Below are 22327 nucleotides of genomic sequence, written 5' to 3'. Positions count from 1 at the left end.
TATTTTTGAAAGCATGTACTCGACATTTATTTACAGATGAGGTGGAACCCTGCATGGGGAGTGGGTGGAGATGGAAGTCCTCAGGTGTCAGCTCTCAGCTTCCTCTCTGTTATTCTGAGCAATTCAGCTCTGCTTCCAGACTTGCATACGTCCTAGCACAGTGTTTCTCAGTGGAGGTTTCATTAGCATTTTGGGTAGTCCTTGCTTGCATGGGACTGTCCCCAAGCATTATAACATCCCTGCCCCGCCATCAGTACTGCTCCCAGCCATACTGACATCAACATTTCCATATGCCTAGAGTTGGGCTGGGGGGTGAAGGTAGTGACTAGATTGAAAATGTTTGCCTATCATGTCCCATTGGAAAACTATCACCCACACCAAACTATTTATCATAGAATTCCTTTCTATTTAATATAGTATATTCCCTGAGAGAAGTCCTGATATATAAACATTGTCCCTTTCATTACATTTCCAATATTTAGTACCCAAGTGATATTTCACTGCCCTCTGTAGATGCACAACCAAGATTCCACCTGCCCTTTATTATGTAGTTTCCGGGATCACATAAGAGGGCAACGAATCTAGTCTTTGCAGGTTATGGAAGTCTTCGCAGAGGAAGGAAACTCTAAGCTGAGACTTAAAAGACAAGTTAGAGAATTAGCCAGGCAAGAAGGTATATTCCATACTGAGGGTAGAAAGTTTACATTCAAAGAAGTGAAAGTAGTTCTGTTTGGGGTGAATAACAGATGAGGCTAGAGTGGTAAATGGGGACCAGTACATTAAGGGGCATGTAAATTGTGTTAAATAATTTGGATTTTTGAGAACACAAGGGGGCTATTGATGGGTTATCAGCACAGGAGTGGCATGATCTTACTTGTGCCTTAGAAACGTTCTGCTAGCTGCAGGTGGAGAATGAATTGAAGGCAGATGGCAAGACTGGAGACAAGATGGGAGAATATGTAATGCAGTATCGTCTAATGAGCAGTCTTTGCTCTGAGCTCCTCAGTGGCCTCACTGAGCCTTTCTCAGAGCTGCTCTGCAGTCTGAGACTCGTCCCGCTTATTCCGCCATTCTTCTTCATCCTTCCAGGTATTTCCACAGATAAGTCTCTTGCACTTCTAATTCAATTTTACCATCTACAGAATTAGTACAATTAATATCAGTGAAGCAAAGAAGGAGGGAATTTTAAGAAGAGAATGAGCAAGTGTGTTAAATGCCAAAGAGAGACTGAGGAGGGAGATATAAAAGTATCATTAGGGCTTCCCTGGTGGCCCAGTGGTTGAGAGTCCGCCTGCCGATGCGGGGGACACAGGTTCATGCCCCGGTCCAGGAGGATCCCACATGCCGCGGAGCGGCTGGGCCCGTGAGCCATGGCCGCTGGGCCTGCACGTCCGGAGCCTGTGCTCCACAACGGGAGAGGCCAAAGCAGTGAGAGGCCCACATACCGAAAAAAAAAAAAAAGTATCATTAGCTTTGTCATCACGGAGGTCAGTGCTGACCTAACTATTGATGTTCATAGTTCCTCTCCTGCTAGTGTGTGTCCTCTTAGTTATATCCTCCCAGATCCCCTTCAGCCTTTCTCATACATCATGATATTCATACATTTCATCTGGACCCCCCTCATATGGACACATGTAATGTATTAATATCTTTCTAAACTCTGGCACTAAGCATTGAGCTCAGTATTCCACGTGTAGTCTTGTCAGTATTGACTACAGGAAAACTATAACTACCTATTATCTCAACACTATATCGTAGCCCAAACTTAGATTCAGCTTTTTATAGTTGGCAACAAACTCAGGGCCACTGTGCTGCCCAACTCCAGGGGATCAGATTATAATCTATAATTATATAATCCTCAACTACAACTGGCCCCTGAGTCTCCATCAAGTAACATCTCCAAAAAATGTATTTGCTCCCCTCTGAATCAGATCATCAGAGGTGTTCTTGAACACCCATTGCCATAAAGTGCCAGGGACAAGAACTTGATCTCATAGATCCTACTGTAAAATTCCTGCTAACAGTTTATCAGATCAAATAGCGTCTTCTCATCACCAAGCAGATAAAACACACCAACAAAACAGGGCATAGAGTATACCTACCCCGTGTTGCTATCAGGTGAGATCTTGCAAAGACAAACAAGTTAGACAAGAACCTTGTCTCTATAGACAAGAACCTCCTATCTTCTTGAGAAGCCAGAATTTCAAGGGGGTGCTCTTGGGCCTGCACTGTAGGGAATTGATATCTTTTTAGACCCAACTAATCCTTGATGGGTGTAGGCTCTGTGAAACATAGGCAAAATACTAAAGGATTGTAAAGAAGGGCAGGCTGAATACAGTCTGGGTGAGAGATCAAGAGATGCTGAGATAATCTACCAATAAAAATCCTAGTTATATTCACCTTTTATCCCCTGATAAGTCAGAGCACAGTGTTTCCCTGGTTCCCTTTCATATAACATCTAGCCTAAAAGTCCCCTTAGGTGCCCTCAGTTAAAGGGTATTGCCCTATCCTCTAGTTCCCAAATACAGAGTGAGGCCACGGTTGGGCCAAATTGGATCGAGTTGACCCAGAACAAATGCAGTTACATACACTGTGTTTCCAGGGTAGATTACTGCCCAGAGTGCTATCCTACTGGCCTGTTCTTTAGAAGCTTTATTCTGGTTGCTATTACTCCCTTAGGAGGAGTCCAGCCCCTGCCCTCAACAAAACCTCTAGGAAAGCAATCTGCTCATAGATCTAAAAAGTTCATCTCTTTGGAGAAAAAAATCCGTGAATTTGGTTTAAACCTGGACTGGAGTTTTTCTTGATCAAAACAGACAAAACAAAAACAAAAATAACAACAGAAATAAAACCCCAGTTAAGTAATTGAAATAACATGTACCAGGAGTTTTTTGTTATTCCTTACCCTCTGCTCATAGCTCAAGGCAGATGTGAAGGTGACTCATTTCTTAAACTGACCCAGATCTCTGCCCCAGGAAATAGGTCATCCTGGGTCTGAGCTCATGGCAAAGCCCAACTGGATCAGGGCCTCTTCTCAGCATTAGAGCCAAAGCTTCAGTCTGGAATCTGATCATCTGGGTTACTTAAGATACTTCTTTTAAAAATTATGTTTAAATTAGGACTCATCTGGTAGTATAAACTTTCCCAGCTGAGTACCCGATGCCATCAGAAATAGTTTAAAGGTGTTGATGGAATAATTGTTCTCATTGTAAAAGGAGTAAAAGGAAGGAAACTCATGAAAATTTCCCTGCTGCTTTGTATTTCATTTACAAATGGCTAAGCTCTTATATGAAATTTGTGAATAGTCCTTTTCAAGCATAAGTGTGGAGCTGTACAGGCATTCTCTCTCTGTCTCAACATCAATACCATTAAGTGGGCATCAATATCTGAAAATGTTTGTATGAACTTTCAATACCTGAAAGTATAACACTCTTACACTGCTGATGCCAATATTTAGGGCTTACCTCTGATCTAAAGAGAGCCCTCTTTGGTCCTTCCAAATAAATCCAAAACACCATGTCTGCAAATCTGAGTGCAGTCTGGTTTTTGCTACGAGGTACAAGCCTCTTAATTTGTCTCTCTGGCCCCATTCTCTTCTTCTGATATACCACACTTGGCCAAGAAACATGCTTCTTAAAATGCCAATGATGGAAATATGGAAGTCTCGGGGGGAGGCTAAATTTGGAATGAATGTGAGCTCACTTTTAGGCATATTATGTTTGAGAAGATGAAAGGGCATTAAGGAGAAGCCATTGCAAAGATAGTGACAGATTTAGAAAGTGCAAGAGGAAATTAGATCATCACGTGTAAATTTAAGTCATACAAATAAAGACGGTAGAATAATGAGATCTCTAAGTGAGAGTCTGAGAGTGTAGAGCAATGGTGAGCAATTTTTTTTTTTAATGAAGGCCACTTAAAAGGAATAGAAAATGTTTCTGGGCCTTGTTTTTTAAACATTTAAAGTGAAAATAATGTACCTTTCATAACAAGAATTTATGCTGTGGGATAATTTATTAAGATATGAATATGTATCCATTCTTCCCCAGGCAGTGTTTTCCAGCCTGTCTTTGCTTGATATATTTGTGACGTGGAATTTAAGGAAAGGACAGTGGAGACGTGATGGTGGGGAAGGAGGAAGACAAAGGGAATAATTTAGCCAGAAAGGAGCTAAATCAACCTTTCAGGTGTTGGAAGAAAGAGAGAAGGGAGAAAATAACCAAGAGCCCAATAAACTGGGTCCTAGAGAAAGAGTTTGTGTTTTAGGACTAGAGAGAATAGAATGGAACTCAAGCGTGGCTCTGTAACCATGAATGGGTTCCTCATAGGTGCTCTTTGACAGCTGCAAGTAAGGATTGGAATACCTTTTTAAGATTGCAATGTATCTTTATATGTGATCCTGAGCAGAGTCTGAGGTAGGTGGGATCCCAGGATTAATTAAGGTTAAAAGAAGAATGCCAATGAGAAATTTGCCAATACTTTCGAACTGCTAAAATATTATCTGGTTATATGTAAGGAGTCACGACACAGAAGCAGCTTTCAAATCTTTTATAACTTAATTTGCATTACTTTTTAGCATTTATAAATATTTTCATATTTATGTCTCATTTTATCTTTGGAAAGACTCCTTCATTTATTATCGTCCTTAGTTTACAGATGGGGAAATTGAAGCTTAGAGGAGTGAAAATCAGAAACAGATCAGGGTTTATAATTAGTTTCAGTCAGTTGAACATCTACTGAGCTTTGATTACTGAGTTTCAGGTTATATTAGATATTGGGGTTGCAAAAATGGATAAAATGTGCTCCCAATCCTCAGCCACTCAACCAGTCCTTTCTTTGCTCTTCTCCAGTTCTCTCCCAGAGGTTTGATATCCCGTCTTAGCTGGGGCTGGGCAGGTTCATGGTGTGATCCAAAGCTGAGCGTCACCGACACAGAGTGCTAGTTTATAGCAAGAACTGACTCCGGGGTACTCTCCAGTTCCATGCCTATGATGTAGTCATCAGAGTTGCAAAGGTAAGGAAGAAATGGGAAATCTCTTATACTGTGGGGAGGAGAATAAACTGGTACAACCACGTTGGAAGGCAATTTTTCATTCTCAAAGCTAAAGATGCCCTTACAATCTAACAATTCCATTTCTACATGTATAAATGAAACTCTCCCTCAAGTGCATAAAGAGACATGTAAATGACTGTTCATTGAAGCATTGTCTATAACAGGAAAATAATTGGAAACAACCTAAATGTTCATCAACCTGAGAATGGATAAGTAAATTGGTGTATGATCACACAGTGGAATACAATATTATAGTTAAAATAAATGAACTAGAACTAGAATTAGAATATGCATAAATCTCAACTAATAGAATATTGAGTGAATAAAACCAAGTGGCAGAAGATACATAAAGTATGCTACTGTTTACATAACTTTAAACACATCAAACAATACTGCATATTTCCGTTTGTAATAACATTTTAAAATATTCATGGTTATGATAAATTACCAAATTCAGGATAGTTGTTACCTCTGCTGAGAAAGCAGGATAATGATAGAGTATGTAGAAGCCTTTAGCCAAATCTGTATTTAAAAACAAAGACGTGGGTCTAAAGCAAATATGGCAAAAAGTAAATATGTGACAAAGCTGGGTGGGAAAGACAAAAGAAGTTGTTATATTATTTTCTATACTCTGTATGCTTAGACTATTCCATTTAAAAGTATCTGTGGTCCTTGAACCCTGGAATTCTGGGATTTTCTTGTGTTTTTTACTTTGTGCAGAATTTTCTTTTTTTTTCTTTTGCCCATGCTAAAATTCCGTCCATTCTTTGATACCTAGCTCAAGTCTCACTACCTTACTGAGAATTTCTGTGACCATCTTGTCAGTTCAAACTATTGCTCTCCCTTTTCAAAACCATGATAGATCTATAAAGCTCTCTTGTACACTATGTATTTATGACCAGATTCTTTCATACTGTTGTTTAAATATATATTGTCTTACATTAATATTTGACTTTGCACGTAAACCTTGTTTCTCCAATTGTAAGAGACAATGTCTTAAATGTCTTTAATTCTTCACCAGTGCCCAGTAGAGCCTAACCAGATACTTATTAAAGAAAAGTGATATATAAACCATAACCCTTCCTACAAAACCTTTACATAGAAAGTTGAAAATACTAGTTTGTGCTACATTTGCCTTTATTTTCCAAGAGAGAGAATACTAATGAGCTGTGAAATGACCAAAAATCAGGCAGCAGAAGGGAAAAGAAGAAATAATGGATTTGTATATTACACATTCTGGATAATCAGCTCTTGAATGATTAAATGTGGATAATCTCTTATGGGGAAAAGCAGGTTTTAAAAATTCATTTTATGACTATTGAATTGTTTTATAGTTATTTCCAGTTTTCAGACACTCCTAGGCCAAACGTACAAATGATTTATTTTTTTTATGTAAATTTATTTATTTTTGGCTGCACTGGGTCTTCGTTGCTACGCGGGTTTTCTCTAGTTGCAGTGAGTGGGGACTACTCTTCATTGTGGTGTGTGGGCTTCTCACTGCGGTGGCTTCTTTTGTTGCAGAGCACGGGCTCTAGGTGCATGGGCTTCAGTAGTTGTGGCTTGCAGGCTCAGTAGTTGTGGCTCGCAGACTCTAGAGTGCAGGCTCAGTAGTTGTGGCTCACGGGCTTAGTTGCTCCGCGACATGTGGGATCTTCCTGGACCAGGGCTCGAACCTGTGTCCCCTGCATTGGCAGGCAGGCTCCTAACCACTGCACCACCAGGGAAGCCCCTACAAATTATTTTGAAAAATATTTCCTCTCATGATATGTTGCATAATCACACACAAATGTACCTTGTTATCATTCTGCCTTCATTCCAGTATTTATTAGACCAGACATGGGAATGGTGTTCCGATGAAACTAAAAAACAAAAGGTTTTCCACCTATGGAATCAGGGAAGGATTTTGGAGAAAAAAAAATTTACTTTGAGTTCAATTTACCCTTAGTCTATCTTGTAAAAAGTGCTTGTATTTGAGGCAACCACCTCACCTAACACCTCAGAGTGAAAGGTGAGTCTGTACTAGGCCCAGGAGGAAAGCTGATGAGCATAGGAAATGGTAAGAGGTCTGGACTGCATTGTCTCTCCTCAGAATGAAAAGTCGGTTATCACAGAATGAGATAAATTTAGGAATCAGTGTGGTTACTTTTAGCAGAAGCAGCAGCTCCTATGGTCTATTTCAAAACTACCCCCATTTTGTCCCTGGTGAGTTTTCCTAATGGACCTTTGTGATGTTTTATTAAACCAGGCCACTGTCTCATGGTTCTTTGGCCTAAGTGCTACAATACCCAAAATACAGTTCCTTAAATTAAACCTTACCTACATCTGTATTTATGATGGTATTCTTAACTCTACAGTGTACCTCAGGGAGGTTATATCTTTAAAATTATTACCACCTCTCTCTCTATGTCATTTGTGTCCTGGCGAAGAAAATATCTTGCCGTTTGGTAAGAGATAATATATTCCCTCATGTTCACCTCATTTGTGGGCATTAATGTTGAAGCAAAGCCTTAAAGCAGTGACCAGAGTATTTTTATATTAATGATGTATCTTATCACTGCTCTCTGCAATTTTTCCTTTCCTTAAAGAGAAGCAAGAAAAATGCTGTTATAAAGAGAATATATCCAATGAATATATTGGGTTCTCAAAGTTCCCTAAAAGAAAAGTGTTTATAACTTGGAATTGATTTCCCATGGAAATCGTGTGATTAATTATGGTTACATTCTAAGTCAAGGCCACAAAATCGAAATAATATTAATAGGTGTGGCAGTTGATTAAGAAATCACATCTTGGGCTTCCCTGGTGGCGCAGTGGTTGAGAGTCCGCCTGCCGATGCAGGGGACACGGGTTCGTGCCCCGGTCTGGGAAGATCCCACATGCCGCGGAGCGGCTGGGCCCGTGAGCCACGGCCGCTGAGCCTGCGCGTCCAGAGCCTGTGCTCCGCAACGGGAGAGGCCACAACAGTGAGAGGCCCGTGTACCGCAAAAAAAAAAAAAAAGAAATCACATCTTGTTTTCTTGTCTCTGGGCTTGCCATGGAAAGACAAGAAGTACTTTTCCCTTCTCTTCTCTAGAGGGAAGGTTAAAATGTGGTGATTTTCTAAATGTGGTGATTTGGGCGACAGAAGACTCAGTTATCTGGAAGGAGAAGGGTTCTAAGAAAATGGGAATGGCTTGACTTCAGGAGAATTTGGATCTCCTGAGCCCAGAAGGAGGAGAGAACCAGACAAGAGTCAGTTTCCATAAATGGTGAAGACCCATGTCCACTTCCAAATAACATATCAGAATGGTTTAGACCTCCACGGGGATGCCAGCAAGGATATGTTGTCTCAGAAGTAGTAAAAGTATGGACTTCCCCGGTAGCGCAGTGGTTAAGAATCTGCCTGCCACTGCATGGGACACAGGTTTGAGCTCTGGTCCAGGAAGATCCCACATGCCGCAGAGCAACTAAGCCCCTGCGCCACAACTACTGAGTCTGCGCTCTAGAGCCCATGAGCCACAACTACTGAAGCCCATGTGCCTAGAGCCCATGCTCCTCAACAAGAGAAGCCACCACAATGAGAAGCCCGCACACCACAACAGAGAGTAGCCCCTGCTTGCCGCAACTATAGAAAGCCCGCATGCAGCAACGAAGACCCAACACAGCCAAAAATAAATAAATAAATTTATTTTTAAAACAGTAGTAGGGCTTCCCTGGTGGCGCAGTGGTTGCGAGTCCGCCTGCCGATGCAGGGGACACAGGTTCGTGCCCCGGTCCAGGAAGATCCCACATGCCACGGAGCAGCTGGGCTCGTGAGCCATGGCCGCGGAGCCTCTGCGTCCGGAGCCTGTGCTCCGCAATGGGAGAGGCCACAACAGTGAGAGGCCCATGTACCGCAAAAAACAAAAAAAAAACAGTAGTAAAAGTATTAACTTATACTAAGCTTAAACAAGTCAAGGGTACATGTTGTAAACTCTAGGGTTACTATTAAGAATAGTAAAAGTATGTATAAACAATATATTATATAAATAGTAAAAGAGAGAATACAGAATAATAATAAAGAAAACACTCAATTAAGCCAAAGGAAGGCAAGAAAAATGATAAGAAGGAGCAAGTAACAAGTGGAATAAATAGAAACCAAAATAGTAAGATGTTAACTATTAACCCCAATATGTCATTAATTACCATAAATATAAATGGCACAATATTCTATTAAGGAACAAAGATTGGGCTTCCCTGGTGGCGCAGTGGTTGAGAGTCCGCCTGCTGATGCTGGGGATATGGGTTCGTGCCCCGGTCCGGGAAGATCCCACATGCCGTGGAGCAGCTGGGCCCGTGAGCCATGGCCACTGAGCCTGTGCGTCCGGAGCCTGTGCTGCACAACGGGAGAGGCCACAACAGTGAGAGGCCCGTGTACCGCAAAAAAAAAAAAAAAAAGAACAAAGATTTTCATACTGGTTTTAAAAATATATGTGCTTTGTACAAAAGATACAAGAGTAATAATCTAAAATTATGACACAGAATAGTTAAAAGTAAAAGGATAGAAAGACATTTTATGCAAACACTAGCCCAAAGAAAGCTTGTATAGCTATAAATAACATATAAAGTAGACTTTAAAGATAGAAGCATTATTAGAAACAAAGTGTGATATTTAACAATAATAAAAATATTAACCCATCTAGAAGATAAAACAACTCTAATTTTGCACACAACTAGCAATATAGTACAAAATACATAAAGCAAAAAAAAAAATTGTCAAAATTTCAAGGAGAAATAGACAAATCTACAATCACAGTAGGAGCTTTTAACTCGTCTCTCAGGAACTGATAGAACAGGAGACAAAACATTTAAACAACATGACTTACAAAATTGACATGATGGATATATATGGAATATTGCACCCAACAACTGCAAAATTCCCCAACACATACAACCTAAGCAATGTATTTCTAAGTAATTCATCAGTCAAAGAAAAAAAACACAGTAGAAATTAGAAAATATTTTGAACCAAATCATTATGAAAATATGACATCAAAAATTTTAAGGTGTAGCTAAAACTGCCTTTAGTGAGAAATTTATAATTTTAAAGGCTGAAATTTATAGTGTTAAACAAGAATTACCTAAGTATCCATCTCAAAAACCTAGAAAAGAACAGTTAAACCTGAAGAAAGTATAAAGAAAGGAATAGTAAAAGTATAAAGAAAGGAACAGTAAAGTGAAGAGAAAAAAATTAATGAAAATAAATGTACAGTAGAGAAGAGTCAATGAAAAGAAATAGTAAAACTGACCAATCCCTAGCAAGACTGGTCACACATACAAAGCAGAAACAAAAAACCCCAAATAGGATACATATTCTCTATCAGGCTTGAAAAGGGGGACATCACTGTGGATCCTACAGATACCACAAACCTGAAGTAAAACTATTTTAGACAACTTAAAGTCAGTAAGTTTTAAAATTTAGATGAAATGGGAAATTTCTAGACAACCCAACATATAAAAAGTGACACCAAAAAAATAAGAAACAAGAAAGAAAGAACGCCTGAATAGTTCTATATCTACTAAAGAAACTGAATAGTGATTAAAAATCTTCACACACTAAATCTCCAGATTCTTATGACTTCACCATTAAATTCTTCCAAATATTTAAGGAAGAAAGGACAACAATAGTGCACAGACTCTTTCAGAGAATACAAAAATACCAGTTCATTTTATGAGGCCAATAAAATGTTGATCCCCAAACCTAAGGCCATTATAAGAAAAGAAAACTATAGACCAGTCTCTCTCTTATCAGAGATGAAAAAAATTCTAAATTAAATATCAGCAAAACAAATCCAGTAATATATAATATATAAAATGTGTGTTTCTTTCAAGCATTCTAGGTTGGTTTAACATTGATAGTCTTATTATTTACCAAATTAATAAAATAAAATGTAGGGACTCCACTGGTGGTGCAGTGGTTAAGAATCTGTCTGCCAGTGCAGGATACACGGGTTCGATCCTTGGTCAGGGAAGATCCCACGTGCTGCGGAGCAACTAAGCCCATGCACCACAACTACTGAGCCTGCGTTCTAGAGCTTACAAACCACAACCACTGAGCCCGTGTGCTGCAACTATTGAGGCCTGCACGCCTAGAGCCCACGCCCCACAACTAGAGAAGCCACTGCAGTGAGAAGCCCGCACACCTCAACAAAGAGTAGCCCCTGCTCACTGCAACTAGAGAAAGCCCACACAGCAACAAAGACCCAACGCAGCCAAAAATAAATAAATAAATAAATAAAATCTAAAATAATAAATAAAAATAAATAAAATAAAATGTATATGATCATCGTTATAGATACGGAAAAGGAATTTCATAAAATTCAATATCCATTCATGATTTAAAACTCTTAGCAAACTAGTAATTTCTTCTCTTTTTGGTAGTCTTTTATTTTGAAATAAGTTCAAACTTATAGAAAAGTACAGTCACTGTTATGAAAATGAAAATTCAAACCACATACTGGAAGACAATATTTATTAAATATACCTGATAAAGGACTTGTATCAAGAATACAAAAGAATGCTTACAGTTCAGTAAGAACTCATAATTAAAGTAGAAGAACTCAGTTTATGACATGGGCAAAAGATTTGAATAAATATTTTATGAACGGCAATAAGCATGTGAAAAGATGCTCAACATCATCAGTCATCGAGGAAATGGAATTAAGACCACAATGAGATACCAGTACACACCCACTAGAAGGGTTAACATTAACAACACTGACAGTACCAAGTGTTGGCAAAGACGTGGAGCAACTGTAACACTGATATACTTCTGGTAGGAATGTAAATGATATGGACATTTTGGAAAAATTGGATAATTTTTTTATAAAGTTAAACACATATTTACCGTAGGACCCAGCAATCGCATTCTGATATATCTACCTAAGAGAAATGAAAACGTGTATTCACAAACATATGTACTTGAATGTTCATCACAACTTTATTCATAATGGCCCAAATCTGGAAACAACAAAACGTCCCATCAACAGGTGAATGGATAAACAAACTGTGGCATATCTATACACTGGAATACTATTTAGCACTTAAAAAAAACCCCTGATGAACTACTGATACATAAAATGTCATGGATAGAATTTCAAAAACATTATTCTCATTGAAAGAAGCCAGACACAAAAGATTCCTTTCTGTATGATTCCATTTATATGAAATTATAGTAAAGACAAAGGTATAGTGACAGGACACATGTCAGTGTTGCTAGTCATGGGGTGGGGAAGGAAACTGACTTCAAAGGACAGAAGGGAACTATATCATGAGCATGATGATGATGACATTATAGAATACATTGTAAAATTCATAGGCTTGTACTCTTAAAATTGGTGAATTTCATTGTATGAAAATCATATCTCAATAAAGTTGATCCCCCCCCCAAAATTGGTCAAAGATTTGAACAGGTACTTCAAAAAGAGAATATCCAAGTGCCCAACAAACATGTGAAAAAGCACAGAACCAGAAGATGTGAAGCAGCTGGAACTCTCCTACACAGCTGGTGAGAATATAAATTGGTACCACTTTGGGAAACTATTTGGCAGTTTCTAAGAAAGCTGAATATGTGCATAACCCATGACCCAACAATATTAGTCCTATTTGTAGGAATCAAAATTTGCAAACAACCCAGATATCCATTCAACAGTAGATAAATGATGTGTATCTGCACAATGCAATACTACACAGAATGAGAATGAATGAACTACTGCTACACATGGATGAAGCTTATAAACATAATGTTGAGTGAAGGAAACCATACACAAAAGGCTGCATTTATTTAAAGTTCAAAAACAGAAGAGATTAAATTATGGTAATAGACATCAGGATTGTGGTTATCTGACAGAAGGTTATAATTGGGTGGGAGCATAAAGGGGCTTCTAGAGTGCCAGTAGCGCTTTTTGATATTCGTACTGGTTATATATGGGTGTGTTCACTTTGTGAAAATTCATTGAGATTCTACCCTTATGATCTGTGCCATTTTTATTTATGTATTTTATATTCAATAAAAGGTGTATTTAAATAGTTACAATCACATGAATACTTGTATAACTGTCATAATGTAGATTTTGAACTAAGTAAATTCTATTTATCTGAATTTGCCCAATCTAAGAATATCTTATAAATGGAAATGTAAACATTCAAAATAGAAAATTACTTGTAGTACAAAAGCACCTTTCACTTTACAAAACAACACATCAAATGCACGAAAGGAACAAGGATAACACCATAGCAGATCCATTTTTCAATTTTGTAAATTTATCCTAAGGAAAGGAATGATTCAACAGAAGCACAAAGCTTGCTGTGAAAATGTTCATTTTAAATATATGTCTGCTAGCTAAAATCAACCCAAATATCCAACCAGTGGATCAAGATTTAATAAATTATTATATACCAGTACAAGATGATAACATACATTTAAAATGATGAATAGACTTCGTAGAAACACTATAAGTTTTTGCAGGTACAGCGTTAGGTAGAAAAATATAAGATGATAGGTACACCATGATTCTAACTATGTGAAAATGAACCAATGGGTAATATGAAAAAATTAAAAACTTTTCTGTTGGAGTGATAGATTTATGGATATTTTTTGGGGGGTGAGGGGATAACCGCCACCCTCCCCCCCCCCCGCCCCAGCGCAACAGAAATATTTTCTCTATTATTTGGATCAGTTAGAGTTCTTTTGTTGCAAGCAACAGAAACTAGCTTAAATAAAAAAGAGACTTACAGAGTCATACAGGAGTAACTTACAGAATCAAAGGAATTACTGAATACCCAAGAGGAAAGAAGAGGAACCAGAAAGGTTACAGAGATTTCAGAAACAGAAGTTCCCCAACAAATTCTCTAGGATTCTGCCTCCTGATGACTAGTTTTAAATACCTTCTTTCCCCCTGTGCCTCTACTCAAGATTCAAATTATTGGGAGAGAAAATCTGATTATTCTGGCCTGAGTCAAGTATCCACCTTGTCCTTTGGCAACCAAATCAGAACAACCTGGAATTGGAGAAAGGCTCTTCTTTAAGGAAGAGGGGTAGTGTTGTTACTAGAAGAACAGGGAGTAGAAGGATACTGGGTGGGCCCAAACAGCAGTTCCATGAAATCATACATCATATTTTCGGTAAATCAGAATACTACTACTTTTTCTCTTATGTTAAGTGAAAATATGCTTATTGTAAAAAATTTGCAAAATTCAGTAAAGTGTAAGGTAAGGGACTAATGCAAAAGCAAGCATCCTTTATCCCATTATCCATAACCCTATAGTAATTATCTACTGCTGTATAATAAATTATTCAAAACTAGGATGTCTACAAACAGAAAGTAGATTACTGGTTTGCCTAGGTCTGGGGGGAGTTGGGAGACTGGGGGATAATAGCTAAAGAGTACAGGATTTCTTTTTTTTTTTCAGGATTTCTTTATAAGGTTCTAAAATTGGATTACGGTGATGGTTGCACATCTCCAAATATACTAAAACCATTGAACTTTCAACAGGTGACTTATGGTATGTTAATTATATCTGAATAAAGTTGTATTTAAAAATACTAGTGTAACCAACTGTCCCAGTTTGCGCAGGACCTCCCTGGTTTTAGCCCTGAAAGTCCCATATCCCAGGAAACCCCTCAGTCCTGGTGAAACCTGGACAGTTGATCATCCTACTCAAAATTCAGCAGCTTAGGGCTTCCCTGGTGGCGCAGTGGTTAAGAATCCGCCTGCAGATGCAGGGGACATGGGTTCGTGCCCCGGTCCGGGAAGATACCACATGCCGCGGAGCGGCTGGGCCCGTGAGCCATGGCCGCTGGGCCTGCGCGTCCGGAGCCTGTGCTCCGCAACAGGAGAGGCCACAACAGTGAGAGGCCTGCATACCGCAAAAAAAAAAAAAAAAAATTCAGCAGCTTAAAACCATACACATTTGTTATCTCATAGCTTCTCTAGACCAAGAATCCAGGCGGAGCTTAACCATGTGGTTCTGGCTCAGGGTCTCTCATAAGCTTGCAGTCAAGTGGCAGCTGGGGCTGCAGTCACCTGAAGGCTTGACTTAGGCTGGAGGGTCTGCTTCCAAGTTTACTTATGTGTTTTTATCAAGAGGCCACAATGGGGACTTCCCTGGTGGTCCAGTGGTTAGGACTCCACTGCAGGGGGCCCGGGTTCAATCCCTGGTCAGGGAACTAAGATCCCACAAACTACACAGTGTAGCCAAAAAAAAAAAAGAGGCCTCAACGTCTTGCCACATGTGTCTCCCCATAGAGAGAGACATGGCAGCTGGCCTTCCCCAAGAGCCTGTGATCTGAGAGAAAGGCTAACTTGGATGCTGTAGAGTCTTTTATAACCTTATCATGAAAGTTGCACGGCAGAAGTGATGACATTACTTCTGGAACAACGTGAGAGGGAACCACACAGCGTGTGAATACCAGGAGGCAAGAATCATTAGGCTATCCTGTAGGCTGGCTCCCAACTCTAACCTTGTCAGCATTTTACTAACGTTTTGCTGATCTTTAAATTGTAACAGACCCAATTTAGAATATATGGACAATTTAAGAGTGCAAGTATAATAGAAAAACATACAGTGATGAATACCTCTGCACATAAATTTTACTTCTCTCTCTGGTTATACAGGATAGATTTCTAGATGTGCAATTATTAGGGTACATGGCTTAAGCATCTTAAGACTTGTCATATATTGCCAGAATGCCTTACGGATATTCGCAGTGTATCAGGGTGCTCATTTCACCATCCCCTTGCTAGCCTCAAATATTATTGTTAGTAGCTCTGCCAATTTCTAAGTAAAAAAGATACAATTATCTCCTTGTTTCAGAGCACCTTTTTAATAGCGAGGTTGAACATTTTCCCATGTGCAGTGGCCCTTGCTGATAAATAAGCATGTAACAGGCCATAAATCCTTTCCACGCTTTCATATTCACGCTTTCATTTAATATTTATTGAGTGCCTAGTGTAAGAACAAGGAAATGTCTCTGTTCCTAAGATGCTCATATTCAAATGAGAGAGATGGACAAGGAAGCAGTTCAATACATTTTAATCTGAGGAAATATTTAAAAGGCACAGAGTCAAGAAACCATTGGGTTGCTGGTGGAGACTGCAAGTACTTTTCTCTTGCTGGTGCATCAAATACAGAGCTGAGGGATAAGGGAGTGTTAAGAGAATCAAACCAGACAAGGGAGCTCAAATTAAATCTTGTTGGCCTTCTCAGCCTCATTAAAAAGGTTAGACTTTATCTCTGAAGGCAAAGGGAAAGCAGGGGTGAGCTGATCAGATTTGTGCTTTTGGAATTTCCCTTTGGCTAAAGTGTGGAGAAAGAATTGGAGAGGGGTAACAATCGAGATAGGATGGCTAGATGGCAAACAGCTGTAGTCTAGGAAGGCGTTGAGACTGGCCTTATCCCAGTGAGTAGCAGGAAGAATACTGAGGTTTAAATAGCATCCCTTGTTTCAGCCTAGGTCTCTGAGAAAATGAAGCAATAAAACAAAAGATAGGCAGGTAGAGACTCCCCTGGTGGCTCAGTGGTTAAGAATCTACCTGCCAATGCAGGCGACACGGGTTTGATCCCTGGTCCAGGAAGATCCCACATACTGCAGAGCAACTAAGCCTGTGCACCACAGCTACTGAGCCTGTGCTCTAGAGCCTGTGAGCCACAACTACTGAGCCTGCACTCCACAACTGCTGAAGCCCACACACCTAGAGACCGTGCTCCGCAACAAGAGAAGCAACTGTAATGAGAAGCCCGGGCACCGCCACGAAGCGTAGCTCCCACTCGTCGCAACTAGAGAAAGCCCACACGCAGCAACAAAGACCCAACGCAGCCAAAAATAAATTTATTTAAAAATATATATATATAGGCAGATGGGCTCCAAAACCTGCCATTTATTGCTGAAAAAAACTACCATAGAGGTTTTAGTGTGAGAGCCAGATGAGATGCTAAGTAAACCCCCAGATGAGGGCAGCCTTCTCTGAGGTGAATGTTGAGGTGTGCCACCTGGATCCCTCTTCAGAAATACAGGATGTATTCCTCTGGCTGCCTGCAGTGCTGCTTCTGCCCTCAGCAGCTGTTTTTAGGGAGGGACTTGGCTAAACAAACCCACTAGCCCAGTTATGTCTCCTTGGGGTGGCCGGCATCCAATGACTGATCAGGGAGCAATACAAAGCTTTGGTCCCCCACCCCCAATTTGAGACAACTTTGGAAGGTCATCCGAGCTTTGGAGCTCCCCCAAGGTCAGCTGAGGCCTCTATTGAGCCTGAATCTCAGCTAAACTTCTCCCTTTGCCCAATCTTGCTCCTTTCTCTTCCCTTCCTGTTCCTGTTCTTCCCATCCTATCCTGTTTTTCACCTTCCTGTTTTTTTCTTCCCTTCCCTTTCCTTCCCCAAGTATTGATTCCAGAAGCACTACCTCCTGCACACTAATATCTATCTCAGAACCTGCTTCCCAGTGAACCCAACCCGTGACACCTCTGGAGAATGCTATACCTGGAAGATTAGAATGTCTGTCCCCTGTAACTAGCGGCCAAGAGGATGAAGAGTGGCTCAGACCTAACACACCCAGATAAATCAGGGGTCAGTCCACCTTCCCTGAGACAGAGTGCTTAAATGGCATGGAGAGATGCCAGGAGTTAACACCACCTATGTGTGTTCAACAAAGCAGAAAACATTAGGATACCATTGAGTGATATTAAAGAGATAGAATCACCAGGAATTAATGTATTGGATATAGGTGAGGAAAAATAGGGCCAGTCAAGAATTACTCCTAGGTTTCTCATTCAGGTAACGGTGGATGGTAGTGCCATGTAGTGAGATGAAAGAAAAAACATTTATTTGGAGGAAAATATGAGTTCAGTCTGAGGTGCCTTTAGGATGTCAAGGTAGAGTTTTTCATTAGGCAATTAAAGATAAATGGAGTTCAGGAGCGTGGCCTGGAGTAGCAATATGATGTGTATGCTCATCAGTATATGCCTAGTAATGATGAGGATCCCACAAGGCCGACAGAAATAATTTAGGGAACAGAAGTCAATTTATTTTTTAAAAACCCAACAGGGCTTCCCTGGTGGCACAGTGGTTGAGAGTCCGCCTGCTGCTGCAGGGGACACGGGTTCGTGCCCCGGTCCGGGAAGATCCCACATGCCACGGAGCGGCTGGGCCCGTGAGCCATGGCCAGTGAGCCTGCGCGTCCAGAGCCTGTGCTCCGCAACGGGAGAGACCACAGCAGTGAGAGGCCCACGTTCCGAAAAAAACCCCAGAAAACCAACAATCTCTAGTGCTTTCAGAAACTTGAGAAGATATTACCTACCTAAAACAAGAGCAAGGATGTGATAAAAAGAATGATCAGAAATATGAGGAAGTTTTGGGAATGAAAATATGATTGGCAAAATAAAAGTTTCACTGGAAGGGTTAGAAGGTAGATCTCATAAATATCCCAAAAAGTAGAATACGAGAGAAAAGATGAGAGAAGTAAAGGATGATTTCAAAAGATCCAACAGTCAGTTAACAGTATCTTTATGTAGATCCTGTCCTGGTTCTTTTTTTTTTAATTAATTAATTAATTTTTGGCTGCATTGGGTCTTCATTGCTGTGTGTGGCTTTCTCTAGTTGCGGTGAGCAGGGGCTACTCTTCACTATGGTGCGTGGACTTGTCATTTCAGTGACTTCTCTTGTTGTGGAGCGGGCTCCAGTAACTGTGGCACGTGGGCTCAGTAATTGTGGCTCGCGGGCTCTAGAGCACAGGCTCAGTAGTTGTGGTGCACGGGCTTAGTTGCTCTGCAGTATGTGGGATCTTCCCGGACCAGGGATCGAACCCATGTCCCCTGCATTGGCAGATGGATTCTTAACCACTGCGCCACCAGGGAAGTCCCTGTCCTGGTTCTTTTTATTATTTATATTCATCCTTGGTTTCTGGATCTGCTTTTAGTTCATAGAAGCAAAGGCTAGGGGCTTTGTGTTAGGCTGGAGGAAAAGATCTGGCAGAGGGGAAGGAATGGAGGGCGAGGTGAAGAAGGGATAACTCATGGGGTGCTCTCCCTGAGAAAGTTAAATGGGGTGGTCCTAAGCTCTGGTGCAGGGGCTCACCTTAAATGGCAGGATACCGTTTCTTTGTGCAGGGGTGGAAAAAGTGTGTGCAGGTGCAGATGACTTCATAGTCAGTGTCTTAGTCCTTTCAGGCTGCTGTAACAGAATACCATGGACTGGGTGGATTACAAACAACAGAATTTTATTTCTTACCTTTCTAGAAGTTGGAAAGTCCAAGATCAAGGTGCCAAGCACGTTCAGTGACTGGTGAAAGCCCCCTTCTTGGTCCTCACTGTGTCCTTACATGGGGAAAAGGGCAGGAGAGCTCTCTGGGACCTCTTTTAGGAGGCTAATCCCAGTTATGACAGCTCCATCCTCATGACCTAATCACCTCCCGAAGACTCCACCTCCAGATACCATCACACTGGTGATTAGATTTCAGCATATGAGTTTTGGGGGAACACAAACATTCAGTCTATAGCAGGTGACTGGAAATGGAGGGAGTTCTTTTCTGTTGGTTTCTATGTTCTCTGTGAAGTATGGGCACTGTCATCTGTTGAAGCTTACTGGGTGAGCAGGGAGGTTGGGGTGGGCTATGTGTAGGGAACTCTTGAGAAGTATGGAGATTTGGGGGAAATAGTCTAAATGAAGGATGAAAACAACAACCAAAAAAGCTGCATAGGGAAATAAGAAATGATTGCCAGGGTACTCCGAGGGCCCCGGTGAGTGGTAGGTGAGTTGTAATACCAGTGGAAAGTTGAGAGTAGATTTTGACAATCAGAGCTGAAATGAGGAACCTCTCAAAAAGAGGAGGCAAGCTAGTTTCATAACAAAAAGGTTCTCCTGAGAAGAGAGTCGCATAAATGAGAAAGAGAAAAACATCCTCCTATGAGTCACAGGCCTCACTTTCATCAGCTCCCTGGTCCTGCTTTGATGTTTACAAAGGGACAAGTGATTATCAAGGGGAAAGGTGAAGGGAATAATAAACCAAGGACTCAGCAGAAGGAAGCGACTACAGAACCCAAAGAAGGGAAGGGCCAGCATGCACCCAGCTGGGAGGAAACAGGGGAGAGGGCTTCCTGGAGCTCTCTTCATAGATCAGCCCCATCCCCACTCACACAGAAACTCCCTACAGTGATCAGACACTTGGTTGTCTTCACTGCTCTACTCTCAGCATCTAGAACAGAGCCTGGCACCGCATAGGTGCAAGATAAACATTTGGTGAATGAATGAAGTCCATGGTGCAGACACAGGCTTTTTGAATGGCTGAGTGCACCAAAGTCTGCTGTTTTGTTTTTTCTTCCCCTCCTTTACAAAAAGTTTTCAAACAGCCTTTGGGCCTGCTGGGGCCTTTTCCAAAGACACATAATCTGACTGCTGCTCCAAAGGCCTTACCGCCTACTTCCCAATCAGAACTGCCTCTCTCCGTCCTTGTTGGAAAGGGAGGCACAGCTTGCTTTGCAAGAACCTTGCATAGAAAATGGTGAAATCTGGGCTGTTTTTCATCTTTTTCAGCCTCATTTCCTAAATTAAAGAAAGAGAGATGTAAGGAATCTTAGGAATATGAAACTTCTCTGGAATGATCTTTATTGAGAGGTGCTTGGAACCAGCTGAAATCCTGAAGGGCTGTCAAGGCAGCCACGAAGAAAGGAAAATGACAGATAACTTCAACAATCGTAGCCAAACTCTGAAAAAGATATGTAGAGCAGCTGCTATTTTTTCCTTCCCAGAGTGGTTTGCCTTTCCTCTAGTTTAGTAATTGTAAGATTGCTTTAGATTATTTTGGGGCAGAGGAGGAGAGGGAGAAAGGAATCCAGTGTTTAGGAAGTAGCATGATGTGGTGGGTAGTACCCTGGAAGCTGTGTAATTTACACAGCTGTTTTATCATACATGCTGACTTCCTCTCCTTTTAGGACACCCCCGACTGTTAAGTAGGGTTTTTATTTATGGCATTCTCCTAAGGAGATTGTTCACAGCATTTGGGTCCCCCTTCCCAGTTCAGTCTGTCTTTGTGGTCTGTAAATCATCTCTCCAAGGGCTTTATTCGTGGTGAAGGGCTATTTTGTCTGCCCTACAACTACCAAAAAAGTGCAAGAAAAATTGCATGTAGTCAACCAAATGGGCGAGGAACACTTGGCTGCACTAAAGAATTTCCAGCCATGGTATTCTCAGCTTGCCCTTTTGCTGTGAGCAGTGCACAAAGTCCCCAGACATTTTCCCTGAAATCTCCACCTCGCCACTGGCAAGGCCAGAGGCACTGAGAGAATGGGGAGAGGAAGCTTGTAGAGTGGCGATTTGCTTGCACCCTTGTTCTCACCACATTGTGAGGTACCTGCTTCCAAATTGAGCTAGTGGTGAGAAGGGAACTGAAACTGATTTGCCCATGGCCGGTCTGAGTGAATGTTGACCCAGGACTGAAGCACAGAATCTCTGCACCCCGGCCTGGCTTGCGGCACACTGGGCTGAGTCACAGCTTCACCAGGAATGCAGCACAGAGGCGCAGATGCCTGATCTGGAGCAGGCCTTTAGAAAGGGGAGGGTCTTTTCCTAAACAGAGTGAATACCTACATTCACAGAGCTACAAGGGATCTTGAAAAAAAAAAAAAAAAATCACACACTACAGGTAAATAAAGAATTTTTCTTTCTACCCCTCCTCTCACCTCCATTTCAGGTTTCTACTTTCTGCCAACACAGATTTCACTTTGGACTGTATCGTTTCATCTTTTCAGATATTTAGATATATGTATTATTTATCTGTATATTATATATTTATATACATATGTGTGTATACACACACACACACACACACACACACACACACAATTAGAAAGAGAGAGAATTTTGCTTTGACCTGAATGGTATCATACAGTGTGGGTTGTTCCCCAACTTGCTTTTTTTTCTTTAATTTAGCCATGCTTTAACCACGCCTCTTGGAGATTTTTCTGTGTCAGTGTGTTTTAATTCTTTTTGACTGCTGCATACTCTTACATAAGCCAGATGCATCGCTATTTATCTAACTGTTCCTCTTTTGATGATTATTTAGGTTGCTCTAGGTTTTCACTACTACGGATAGTACTTCAGTGAACAACCTCTTACCACTTTCCTTCTTGCACCCATGCAAGTATTTCTGTAGAGTAGATACCAAGGTTGTGAGACTGCAGAGTGAAAGGATTGATGCCTCTACAGTTGGAAGGGCTACTGCCCAATTTGTTCTCCAAATAGGCTTGCCCAGTTTATATTCCCAGCAGTG

The 22327-nt window shown here is 40.9% G+C and overlaps 1 long non-coding RNA gene across 1 annotated transcript in view; it reads left to right on the top strand.

Moving 5' to 3' along the window:
* Positions 1–22327, top strand: part of LOC111174850 (uncharacterized) — a 72693-nt gene that overhangs the window by 4051 nt on the left and 46315 nt on the right. The window contains exon 2 of the long non-coding RNA XR_002644577.3: positions 4848–5011. This is a non-coding gene — a long non-coding RNA (uncharacterized LOC111174850). The remainder of the gene's footprint in view (positions 1–4847; positions 5012–22327) is intronic.

Source organism: Delphinapterus leucas, chromosome 13 (assembly GCF_059928025.1).
Source record: "Delphinapterus leucas isolate spDelLeu-1000000601 "Yukka" chromosome 13, BTC_Dleu_Yukka2, whole genome shotgun sequence".
NCBI lineage: Eukaryota > Metazoa > Chordata > Mammalia > Artiodactyla > Monodontidae > Delphinapterus > Delphinapterus leucas.
This window is presented reverse-complemented; position numbering and strand designations above follow the sequence as displayed.